The sequence below is a fragment of the Chionomys nivalis genome, chromosome 18 (genome assembly GCF_950005125.1).
Source record: "Chionomys nivalis chromosome 18, mChiNiv1.1, whole genome shotgun sequence".
Taxonomy (NCBI): domain Eukaryota; kingdom Metazoa; phylum Chordata; class Mammalia; order Rodentia; family Cricetidae; genus Chionomys; species Chionomys nivalis.
In genome coordinates this window covers 47,366,745-47,379,817 of record NC_080103.1, presented here as the reverse complement: position 1 = coordinate 47,379,817, position 13,073 = coordinate 47,366,745, and the positions used below count along the sequence as shown (strand labels likewise).

At 46.4% G+C, this 13,073-nt stretch overlaps 1 non-coding gene across 1 annotated transcript; it reads right to left on the bottom strand.

Moving 5' to 3' along the window:
- Positions 1 to 1,069: 1,069 nt before the first annotated feature.
- LOC130890317 (small nucleolar RNA SNORD113/SNORD114 family) lies at positions 1,070 to 1,141 on the bottom strand. Its single transcript, XR_009058747.1, has one exon. It is a non-coding gene; the product is annotated as a small nucleolar RNA SNORD113/SNORD114 family (small nucleolar RNA).
- Between the last annotated feature and the right edge of the window lie 11,932 nt (positions 1,142 to 13,073).

Below are 13,073 nucleotides of genomic sequence, written 5' to 3'. Positions count from 1 at the left end.
GGAAGAATGGGAGTCATTAATCACATTCTGGGACTGAGGAGAAGACTCACCTGGTAAAGCATTTGCCATGGAAACATGAGGACCTAAGTTCAGATCCCCAGAGCCTGTGTAAAGTTAGACACAGCCACACCCATCTGTAGCCTTAGTGTTTCTACACAGAGACCAGGTGGGTGTGGAGGACAGGCTGGCTCAGCTTGCTGGCATGTGGCAGGGAACAGACATCCTGTCTCAAGGTGGAAGGCAAGTGTAGTGAGCTTTCATTTGTATTTTAATAAATAAAGCTTGCCTGAAGATCAGAGAGTAAAACAGCCCCACTGGTCAGCCTTACAGAGCAGGCAACAAAGGCACACACCTTTAATTCCAGGAGCCACACTAGTTCACTACAGAAACCGGGCAGGAGTGGTGCACGCCTTTAATCCCAGCACTATAGAGGAATATAGAGTAAACAATTCTCAGACACAGTCTCATTCTGAGATTCCTGGAGGCAGGATCGCCATTTCAGACTGAGGTAGAGGTAAGAGCCAGTGGCTTGCTGCTTTGCTTTACTGACCCTCAGGTTGAACCCCAGTATCTTTCTCTGGGTTTTTATTGATCATGCTACAGGCAAGGACTGACACGGAAGGCTGTCCTGTGATTCCTACACATTGTGTCACAAACACGGGCTCATATCCGCACATGCGTGCACACACACACCATATAGAACATACTCTTCTCACGCCTGCTGTGTCATGTCCTAATGTCCACCATAAATGAGGGGAAGTGACAACAGAATGGCCGTCTCCAGTAACTATTACCTCCTCTGCTTGCCTTCTCACCCCTTGCGTTCTCTCCCGGCCCCCATCAGATCACAGAAATGCAGGGGCTTCCCCTGAGCCCCAAGAGAGCAAGATAACGCACTGCCTGAAGAGAGGCATCCAATGAAAACTCACCCCGTTGTTTTGCCAGGAAACCTTAGCCACACATTTTTGTGCATCACTCCTTCATGTGAAGCCACTCAATCTATACAAAGGGGCTCCCCTCATGCCAAACTCTTCTCCTAGCTCCCTGCTTACTACTCTCCCTTAATGATGCAGACCTCAGCCTCCCAGACCTGCAGACACAGCCAACAGCTCATACAGCATCAGCGGTCATGATTAATCCAACACCATCCCTCCGCTTCCCTGTTGGCGGAAAATCACAAAAATCTAAGGATACGATCCTTGAGAATACTCCAGAATTTCCAAGGATCTTTTGCCGTAATTAGTGTCCGTTTTTTACATGCTCTTAATCTGGGGGAAAAATTTAAACACTGGGTTTCACCTACATGCCATATTAGCCCTCTGGCAATGGCGGCTCTGCTCAGGTGGTTCTGGTTGTTGTTTTATCAATACATACACAGTCACTAAAACCAGCACAAGCCAACAAGGCATGCTGGCTGTCCTCACACCGTGTCTGTCTTCTGAACCCAAAGAGCTGCGCATGAAGCTCACATCGAAGTGAAAATTTGAGAATCAATTTAGGAGAAATGCATTCTGAGAGTATAAAGCAGAAGGAACCATAGAAAGATTGGCATTCGCTCATTCGTCCATGCCCCCTGCTTCCTTGTTTAGTCCTCCACTCATGACTCAGCTACGTACACACTGCACTGCTAGACATTCTTAGCGGGTAAACAAAAGGCCCTTATTCTCTCTCTACCAGGAACATTGCCTGTAATTTCAATTTATGTGACATATAGCCGCGTACTCTTCAAGTACTTGGATGTACCAGAGTTACCTAACCTTTTCCTTACATTTGGATGTTTAAGTTATATTGAGTTTTAAAAACCAACCCCCAAATGTTAGGTTTTATTTTTAGATATTACTGGTTTCTCATTTAAAAACCACCTGGCCTGACTAAGGTATGGTGGCACACACCTTTAATCCCACCACTTGGGAGGCAGAGGCACACAGAGCTCTGTGAGTTTGAGGCCAGCCTGGTCTACATAGTAAATTCGAAGATAGCCAGAGCTACATGGTGAGATCCTGCCTCAAAATAAACAGATAGATAGATAGATAGATAGATAGATAGATAGATAGATAGATAGATAGATAGATGATAGATAGATAGATGAAAATTTAAAAAAAATAAATAAATAAGCCGGGTGGTGGTGGCGCACGCCTTTAATCCCAGCACTCGGGAGGCAGAGGCAGGCAGATCTCTGTGAGTTTGAGGCCAGCCTGGTCTACAAGAGCGAGTTCTGGGACAGGCACCAACGCTACAGAGAAACCCTGTCTCGAAAAACCAAATAAATAAATAAATAAATCTGACCTGTTAAGGTCCTCTACTTTTAGCCACTAATCTTAACAGCCCCATTGTTCTGAACCCTCCTAGACTCAACAAGTCCCACATTCTCTCTATAAACCCAGACCTCCAGGAGCCCCACATCAGCGCCTCCTCTAGGTATCTGGCTCTCACCTCCTCCCTCCCCATTTATCACCATCCTGCATATCAGTGTGAGGGCCACAGGAGCAGAGTACGGCTGTCACCACGCGTGGGGCTGGTGCTCAGCTCACTGGCACAAACTCCCTCTTAGCGCTGTCATCGACTCTCATGGCGGTGCTGTCACCCTCTTCCCGTGCCTCTGAACCACTATTCTGATCTTCACCCAATCAGCACTCTGCAGGCACAGCTCACATGGAAAAGGGACAGAGATGGCAAGCCCCTTCCTTTACGAGAATCATCAGTTAGTACCCTACCTTCCATGATCTGACCAAGACATCCCTTCCCCTTCCCCAAGCCAGAGATAGCATGGAGGCCTTCAGGCTTGCTTGTTTGGTCCACATAGAATTTTTTTAAGAGGAAAACAAATGGATATAGCCATTGAAATTTTGAATGACGTAACAGAGATCTAGTTCTCTGACTTCTTTAAAAATAAATCTAAGGGGTGGGGGATTGCTCAGTTGGTAACACGCTTACACGTGGGTCTGAGTTCAGATCCCTAGCACCCACATAAAGACAAGCTTTATGGCACACGTCTATGGTCCCAGCACTGGTCAGACAGACAGACAGGCTCCCCAATGCTCATCAGCCATCCAGCCTAGCAGAACTGATGAACTCTGGGTTCTCTGAGGGATTCAGTTTCAAAACTAAAGTGGACAGTAACTGAGAGAGACAACTCGTGTTAGCATGTGACCTCCACGTGCACACACATACATACGAACACACACATGTATGTCACATACACAAACGAGGGAGAACTGGAGGCTGAGCATGCACTTCAGTGGTAAAACATACATTCGGTACCTGTACGGCTCCTGGTTCAATCCCCAAACCCAGGGGGACATGAGGGGAGCTCTGGTAACCAGGAGCCTGCATTTCAGGGGCAACGTGATGCTCTGGGACTACTGGGGGCCGGGCGTGCCTGTCCCACCCATGAGAGTCCTTGCTCAGCTCACATCACCTTAACCCTGAAGGCTCAAGTGAAGGTGACCTGTGGAGATCTCACATGTATGCCATTTCCAGAAGGAAGGAGGGAAGTGGGTTTTAGGGACAAAAGAGCAGTTCTATGGGACGTGTCACAAGCACAGGAAGTTGGAGCAACTGACTCAAGGACATTTCTATGGCTGTACAGAGTTTCACTGCTTTCCCTCCTTCAAATAGTCTGAAGGTCAGACTGAATGAGAAATGACAGGACCGTCTCAAGCTTGGGCCCCACCCACCTCACTGACAGGAGGGAGCTGATGCTGGCACCAGGGTCCCCACAGAACACTGGCAGCATCCCATAGTGACTGCAGGGATTTACAATGTCCCTTCTGATGAGGTTAGGAATGCAGCCTGTTCTCGCCTGATTTCTCTGTGCCGTGACAGGCATCAGGACTCTAAACACATGGCAGAGAAAGGGCTCATTTCATCTTACATGTGCATGTCACAGTCTGTCACTGGGGCAAAACAAGGCAAGAACCCAATCAAGAATCTGGAGGCAGAAACTGAAGCGCAGACACAGAGGAATATTGCCTCCTGGCTTGCTCCTCATGCTTCTTCAGCCTGCTTTCTTACCCAATCAGGGACCACAGCGAGCTGGACCCTCCCACATCAATCATTAATCAAGAAGATACCCCATAGACATGCCTACAGGCCTGACAGACTAAATTCCTCCATTAAATTTCTATTTTCTCAAGTGGTTTTAGTTTGTGTCGAGTTCAGAAAAACTGACTGACTCACAACCCTTACCTCTGCCAAATACCGTGACTGAGAGGTCCTGATGGAGGCAGGATCCCGCAAAGCCAAGCTCACTGCTCCCCACTTCTTGAGGCTTCCCTTGGGAGACTTCATCCCACAGCCAAAACACCAGGATGTGGCCCAAGCACCTACAATTCCGCTGTATAGACAGCCCATAAAAATAAGCCTACTTGTGTTAAACGGCTAACCAACTAGAAGTTTTGTCCAGCCAAGGCCCCACCCTGCTCATGAACTGTCTGGTGGCATCAGGCACATAGGAGGATGTGCACCTGAGGAAGGAAAGGCCTAACAGGCTCCGAAAATGACCTCACGTTCCAAGTCTCATGCTACCAAAGGGCGCACAGGCTGCACGCTGGAAGGTGTAAATCCCATAGGCAGTTGTCAAAGGTGGTTGGTTTCCTCTGGGCTTGACCAACCCAGGTCAGGAAAAGTGCCCACACTTCTCATCCCACTGCTGTATTTGAGAAGACACTTGGCATCAGTGAGTGGCCTGAAAGTGCTTTGGTAGTGATCATTACCATCATCACCATCTATGCCCTGGCAATGCTTAAGTACACATGGGCAGCCTGTTTGCGGTGGTTCTCCAGTTGCTCCTATCCTGGGCTCAGTAGTGATAGTGCAAGTATTTACTCAGCATCCAGCTCTGTCCTCCTTGTCTGCAGAATCCCAGCTGTGTTCAGGAGACAATATAACAAGCTTGGGAAACTCCTATCTTCCCAGTTTGCCAATCCATGCTATAGCTCTCAGAAAGGGAAACAGAAAAGGCAAACTCCTGCTAGAGACAGCCCCTTTTGGCCTCACCTTTCCTTTCTCATCATTTTTAAGGGTGGTGACCTGAGCCCCACAAGTACACTAACCCTTCCTTCTTGCCAGATTAAGTACCATGAAGGTGAAGGGGTGAAAAATAAGAACCAGGGAAAGGAAGAACCCAGATGTTAGAAGCATTCGTGAACCTGATAGGACCCTGCCCTCGGAGGAGGATGCTGCAAGCCTGGTCATTAGCGCATCAAGATCACTTTAGGTCATCTTGATCAGCCATAGAACCAAGAACTCCCAGATTCCACTCCCAGGGGCAGAAAACCACAAGCCCACCTTTCTGACCTGACATTGGAGAGTCACGGGGTGTTTACTGCAGGAGGAGAAGATGGGAACCTTTAAGTCTGACTGTTGGTAGAGGCAGAGACAGTAGCATGTTATGACTGAAGATTACCCTGGACTCTTAGCATCCACACGGGAGGAGGAAATGGAAACAAAAGGCTGGACTTGGAAAACATAAATGGGACCTTAGATGTCTTAATGCTTTGTTGTATAGAGGGAGGGGCAAAGCCAAGGGTTTTGTATAAAAGATTGCTTTGTTTCTTTTGTGGTTTGTTCCAGAACCAGAATTATTACTAATGGGGAGGCAGGAGGGAGGGATGTGTCTCATCCCGGGAGACAATTCTTCTTGACTGTCTTGTGTTTCTGGATTTCTGTGAAAAGACAGAAATGCTTTTGTTTGAAGTTCTTTTCAAGGCCAATTAGACAGCAAGCAGCCTTGTATAAGAGATCCAGCCTCTCCCTGGGACCAAGAGCGGTTCTTTTTGTTGTTGTTGGGGTTTTTTTTTTTTTTTTTTTTTGGTTTTTGTTTTTTAATGTAGAGGTAAATAACATAGTCCCCCCTGGGCAAAACTGGGCCTGATTGTTTGTAGACTCTTTCATAGTACTGGGCTTCCTAGGCTCATGGTGCTCAGCTGTGTATCTGTAACACCCACCTGGCCCACTGTTCCCAGTGGGCCTCGGGGGAAAGGATGATAAAAAACACCAAGCACATCTCCCGTGGAGCCAGGGCATTCTAGCCTAGGAATCACGTGCCTTCTCTCACCATCTGAGAGTGAGGTCTGCTGACTTCTGACTTGCAGGCTAGCAGCAGGGTAGGATCCCAGCTGCTTCTCAATCCTCAGTGCTTAACACAGACAGGGGCACAATGAAGAGAAGACTGGTGTGGAACGCCGGGGAAGAAGATGGTAAAGACAATCCTGAGAGAACTTGGGATGAAAGACATGACCATCGCTGACTGTCGTAGGCAGCCCGGAGCAGGGCAGAGAATCTGTAGTGGTGTAATCCAGGGGGCAGGGTCTTGTTTCACCCTTGGATAGGCAAGCTCTGTAAACACACCAAGCTCTTGGGTGTCTTCTCACTGACTCAGTTCACACACGTTCTAGTGCTGTAGACGGAAAGCCACTCCCCTATCTACTCCCCCCAATTCATGCGTGGAAGTAGTAATCTCTATGGTGGTAGCATTTTGATGATCATTGATGGGTAATTAGGTCTGGGTCCATGAGTGTTGACCCCCACAATGATCTGAGTGTTCTTATAAAAACCAGAGTCCGTCTAGGAACAGAGGCCTCAAAAAGAATCCACCCTTGCTGGCACCCTTCCAAAGCCATGAGAAATCTGTGTGGTGATCAGGTCACTGGGTCTGACACTCTGTGAGAGCAGCTGAGTTGACTGAATAGCAAGACAGCTTGAGGGTAATTTTGTTTTGTGTAGCAAGCCTGTGTTCTTCTAAAACATGGGCTTTTATTCTGAAGCAGGGAACTGTCCCCACTTGCCTCTAAATGGGTTTTTAGAATGCTAATACAATCCCAATAACTGTCAGTTGTCCCTAGAGTAACCCAAGTCTGATTTGTTAACACAGACACAATCTAAGCAACCTGGGCAGTGTGGCAGTGAGGGCAGGCCCTGAGAAGAGCAGACAGAAAGTGGTCTGGCTGTGACAGGCAATAGTGAAATGAACACGCTGAAGGCTCCCTCTGCAGCACAGAGCAGGAGGAAGCCCTGTTCAACCCACTCAAGTGCTTTTCCTGACCTCCTTCTCATATCCTAGAAATTAGTAGGATTTTTGTCGTACATGAGGTTCAAAAGATGTACGTTGAGAGTTGGCATTAGCAGTTACTCAAGAAAACAGCAGAAACGTAATTGGAACTTGAAATCAGAGCCCCAGTTATTCTTTTCTGAAAAGACATAATATACTCTTAAGAGTCAATTTCTTGTATGAGGGAGTGAGAGTCGCACTCTGGCCTTGAAGTTGCTCTACTGCCAAAGATGACCTTGAACTCCTGAACTTCCCAGCTCCACCTCCCAGGGTTGGGATTACTGGTGTGTGCCAACGTTCTTGTTATTTTCTTATTTCCTCACATCCTAACCAAGTCATTGGGGAGAGCAATGAGATGGGTGTGTGTGTGTGTGTGTGCGCGCACACGCATGTCTGTGTACAAAACTGACAGGGAGAGGGCGAGAGAGAAAATGGATGTGTGTTGGGGGGCAGGGCTCCATCTCTGCTGAGTCAACCAAGCAAGCACTGGAAGTTTATACACAAAATTACATCCGCAGTGAACAAGTAAACCCTTTCTTTCATTATTCCCCAAAGAATACAATCTAACCATGTGCATAATATTTACACTTTGTTGTGGGTGACAAGTAATTGAGAGATTACTTATGAAAAGGTGTGTCTAGGTTAAATACTGACATTATACCGCTTTGTTAAAAACTTGAACATCAATAGATTCTGGTACGAGTTGAGGGGCAAGCGCGAGTCCCTCAGAGATCCTCAGGGACCACTGTGCCTCTCACACAGCAGATTTGGCTTCTGTTGAAATGAACATCCTAATGCTCCATCAGGATGAAAGCAATGCTAATATTGTGTGTGGTAAATACATTAAAATGGTTTTCCCTTAAATTCTTTCCACAATGTTTCAAATTGATGTCCAGAGCCTTGTACATTCTACATGCACACCCAACCACTGAGTGACATTTATAGCTGTCCCCTTTTAAGTACAAAGCCTTAAAAATTACAGGGGGAAAGGACAGGAATTGTTCAGTGGTTAAGAACATGTATTGCTCTTCCAAAGGACCTTAGTTCGGTTCTCACAGCAACCTCTAACTACAGCTCCAGAAGATCCACCAGCCTCTGCTGCTGGCCTCCACAGACACTGCATTCTCTCTCTCTCTCTCTCTCTCTCTCTCTCTCTCTCTCTCTCTCTCTCTCTCTCTCATACTCACACACACACACTTAAAAATTTAATTTTGGAGATATCAAGATGATTCAGTGGGTAAAGACATTTGCCACCCAGCCTGACAAAGTTTGATCCCTAGAACCCACTTGGTAAAAGAAAGAACCAATTCCCAAAGGTTGTTTCCTGACCTCCACAGGTACGCCATCACACACGCAAACAAAAGGTAAAAAGTTTAAATTACTTTTTACTTTAAAACTTTGCATATTGTGTTGTTCTGTTTTGTATCAGTAGGTATCAGAAAATTAGTTTATGATAGATTATCACAATAAATTAGTGGGTATATATAAAAGTATACTTACCCTAAATCATAAATTATTTCATCATAAATCAGTAGGTATCTGATATCTGATAGGTATCTACTTTTAATAATTTGATTCAATTATTCCAGTGTCAGAATCTATCTAGAGCCACGTGTTAAGTGTAGGAAATGGAACAAAGGTTCCAGCGGCTGCATTGTGCTGTGCAGAGCCCATATCTGTAACAGCTGGTGGACAGGGGTCTGCTAAGTGATAGCTAATCCGCATTGCCTCTCAAACGTCTCCGACTCGGCTCATCTAACTCCTTTAAAGAAGGCTGAGCGCCCTGAAAAGCCTTGTTTGTGTGCAGTCCCAGTAAATATCGTGTTAGAAATCTAAAGGGAGAACAGTGAAAATGCAAGCGCACCCCTCCCGTCACCCCGAGACTAGACGTGACAGCCTTACACCCTCCATAAAGGCCACCATGTTCACAGAACGAGTAACAGCAAAGAGGGGACATAACAGTTTCGGATTAGAAGACAGATTCAAACCCAGGGACTCTTGCACATTAAGAATTGCAAAAAGTCCACTCATGGACCGAATTTTGAGAACACAATCTATTTGAACACCATGCAGCCCAAAATACTATAACTATTTAAACTACTCATTGACAATGAAGAGTGAAATCCCGATTTCATGATAAACACATTTAAAGATGTGTTTGCACCTCCTCTCGTTTTGTGACACAGAGCCTCACAGGTAACCTTGAGCTTGCATTGATCCTGCTTTTGAAGTGCTGAAATTACAGGCCGGCACAGCCACACTGTGTACTGCCTCTTACTGTACCATTTAAAACAGAATTCTTATTACAAACATATAGTGTTAATAACATTTAGCTCTAGATACTAAACACTATTTTGGTTTTCTGCATCGGGATTGTTTTACTTTTGCAATCCAGTTTCAGCATAGTAATTAGAAGACATGGGCAGAAATGACCAACAATAAGGTGCTCTCATCTTTGTTGGATGCTGTAGATTGAGCCAGGCCCTGTGCATGTGAGGGACATATTCTACCACTCAACTACTCCCTCAATGCCAGGGTCCTGCCAGTCATCCCAGCTCCCAAGTAAGAACAAGCCAGTGGGTTGTCTATATCCCACAGCACCAGCAAGCTTGGAGCTTGCTAGAACCGTGACTCTCCAGTCCCATTCAAGAATACAGCCCCTTTGGATGTCAGTGTGGCCATTTCTCAGAAAATTAGGAAACAACCTTCCTTAAGACCCAGTAATACCACTTATGGGTATATATCCAAGGATGCTCAATCGTGTTCACAACAGCATTGTCATAACCAGAACCTGGAAACAACCCAAATGCACTTCGACTGAAGAATGGATAAGGAAATTTGGTACATTTACACAGTGGAGTACTACATAGTAGAAAAAAAATAACGACATCTTGAATTTTGCAGGCAAATGGATGGAGCTAGAAAACATCATTTTGAGCAAGGTAACCCAGACCCAGAAAGACAATTATTGTATGGTACACACTCATAAGGGGTTTTTAACATCAAGGAAAGAAAACCAGCCTACAAATCACAACCCCAGAGAACCTAGACAACAATGAGGACCCTAAGAGAGACATACATGGATCTAATCTACATGGGAAGTAGAAAAAGACAAGATCTCCGGAATAAATTGGGAGCATTGGGACCTTGGGAGAGGGTTGAAGGGAAGGGGAGAAACAGGGAGGGGAGCAGAGAAAAACGTAGAGCTCAATAAAAATCACTAATAAAAAAGAACTGCTGAGTCAGAACGTGTGCTCAGAACCTGCAGATCTCTCCGCAGAGCAGGTGGGAAAGTCCTGGCGGTGCATTGCCTCCACCTGGGAGCTCAGAAAGATGCCTGGGAGGGCGGCCGGGACTTTAGTGTTCCCAGCTGGCTCTACCATGCACCCAGAAAATGGCGCTTTAAGATCTTGGTTACAACCTTGAAAAAAATAAAATTGAAGCCTCCAATCACTACTTTGAAGCTTGTGTTCCCCAGCCGTCCCCAGCACCCACAACTTGGTAACTTCCCTGCCAGTTTCTGGGCCCCAGGAATTTTAGCGGGACAGAGAAAGTAGGGGAGAGCCGTGGCTCAGTCCACTGTAGTACTAAAATAAGTACTGTAGGCCAGGTATTTTATAGACAACAAAAGAGTGGGTGCTGGAGAGATGGCTCAGCGGTTAAGAGCATTGCCTGCTCTTCCAAAGGTCCCGAGTTCTATTCCCAGCAACCACATAGTAACAACAAAAGAGTATTATTTACCGTTCTGGAGGCAGCTGGAGGCAGCAGAAGCGACGGTCAGGGTGCAAGTGAAGTTTTGGAGTTCCCGTGTCTGGTGAAGACTCAGTTCTCACAGCATATCCTGGTCCTCTGCACTTGCCGGAAGGGAGGACCAACAAATACCTCCAGGCTCAGCCCCCTCAAGATCATTGAGTCCTCGTGCACCAATCACCCGAAGCCCCTCCCCTCTATCGTTTCTCTAGAGACGCCTTTCTTCTTTACATTGTTTTATGAGCCTTCTACCTGCCTGTGCATCGTGCATCTATGTGTCTTGGGTACATGTCTGATGTCTGCAGAGGTCAGAACGGGTCAGATTCCCAGGAACTGGAGTTAGAGTTACGGATGGCTGTGCCCCACCCGCCGTGCTTAGAATCGAACTCCTGTCCTCCGCCCGAGCAGCAAGCGCTCTTCACCACTGAGCCATCGCTCAAACCTGGAATCACCTTTATCCAATCCAGGAAAATATCAAGGATATAGTCATCCGAGCCGCAGCAGCTGGCTTCCCTCATGTCCTCCAAGACTAGAGAGAACTTGCCCCGATGCTGCAGAGCCAGGAGCCCACTTGACTAGCAGCTATGTTAAGTAAGCCTGGTGACAACCTGAGTGGAATGGGGATTGAGTCTGATACTATTTTTGCCTTTAACCACACGCTGTGATAGGCAATCCTAGCAAGTTTTCCAAATTGTTTTTAAAACATTCCCGTAGTTGGTTCCCTCGCTGCCACGTTGGACGGGAAGCTCGACTTCTCAAGCTATCTTTACTGCAAATGAAACGCTGTCACCAGCCCATTGGCTCTACAGGTTTCCCTTCCTTTGCTGAGTGCCCACGACCCCTCCATGCGCCACACCTGGCCTTACCGCCTGGCATCTGCAAACTATAGCCGCATAGTGAATCCTTGGACTCCAGTCTTCCCTGGGAAGATGGCAGTTTAGCTCTGAACAAGTCTGTGGGGATTCCACTGTGGTTTACACCTCAGACACTTACCTGAGAGTTTGTGGCGGTGCCCTGAACAGAGTGTACTTTCCCGACTGTGCGCTGTTGGTTCAAGGGGCAGAAGAGCCACTCAGACCCGCAGCTGCTTGCAACTGACAATTAGTGAATCTCTGTGGTGTTTTAGTAACAACATGAGGGACTACAAAAGGCACAGACCATTTTACTTCTATTTTATTTATGTGATTTCAAACATTGTAGCAGGTGGTATTTACGAGAATTTGCTTCAAATAAATACAGAATGCACCACCATAATCTTAAATATAATAAGATATTCTTTATTTAAAGTACACGAAAGGTGGCAAGATTAGCCCAGCATAGTGGTGCATGCTGGGAATTACAGTGCTTGGGAGGCTGAAGCAGGAAGAATGAGTTTATAACAGCCTAAATTAACACAAGTCTAAAGCTAGCCCCATGTATATACTGAGGCTCTATCTTAACAAAACCGGAAAGCAGCAAGATTTTACAAGAGCATAGGCCAGAGATCATGTGCACAAAGGGTTCAGCTGCCTCCAATCAACAGATGAGAACCTTGTGGGGACGCGGGCCTGCCAGGGAAAACACTTAGCTCGCAGCAGGCCCCTTCAAGGCAAAAACCAACAGGCACCGAGCTCTGTCCGACCCCATCGGAAAAAATACACCAACAGAACAGCTTCAACGGGCCATGTGTTCCCTCAGAGTTCGAGAGGCTAGAACTGTATGTTCCCTGTGCTTCTCAGTTTCTGGTAGCTGCTGTCAAGCTTGGTGTTCCTCGAATTATGGACATACTACCTGAATCTGCCTTCCTTGCGTTCGCTACACTCTGCAGGCCAGTGTCTGAGGTTTTGTTAGACTATCAGGGTATAAAATACTGGAAAACACCATTTCGCTTGCGACCAACTCCTAGCACGTGAGCATGGTCTCCACATTCTCTCAAATCAAGATTGTAGCCAGGTGGTACAAAATTTGTCATCACACCTCTTGGAAGATTGATGCAGGGGGATTGCTGCAAGTTTGAAGGGAGATACAGAACAGGAAGCACCAGGCTGACTGGGGCTACTTAACAAGATCTGGTTAAAATAAGAATCAAAAACCAAAACAACAAAAAGTTAGAAATCCTCAAATCAAAGCCAAACTCCACCAGGCCCTCAAGTGATGATTTTAGAGGAAAGTTCAGCAAAGTCTGCTTCTTTGTTCTGGATAGTTTATGTTGAAGAACTGAAGTGCAGTTTAGGACCTGGGATCTCAGCCCCCACAAAACCCTTAAGTGGAGGTTTGTGCCCTGGGAAAGAGG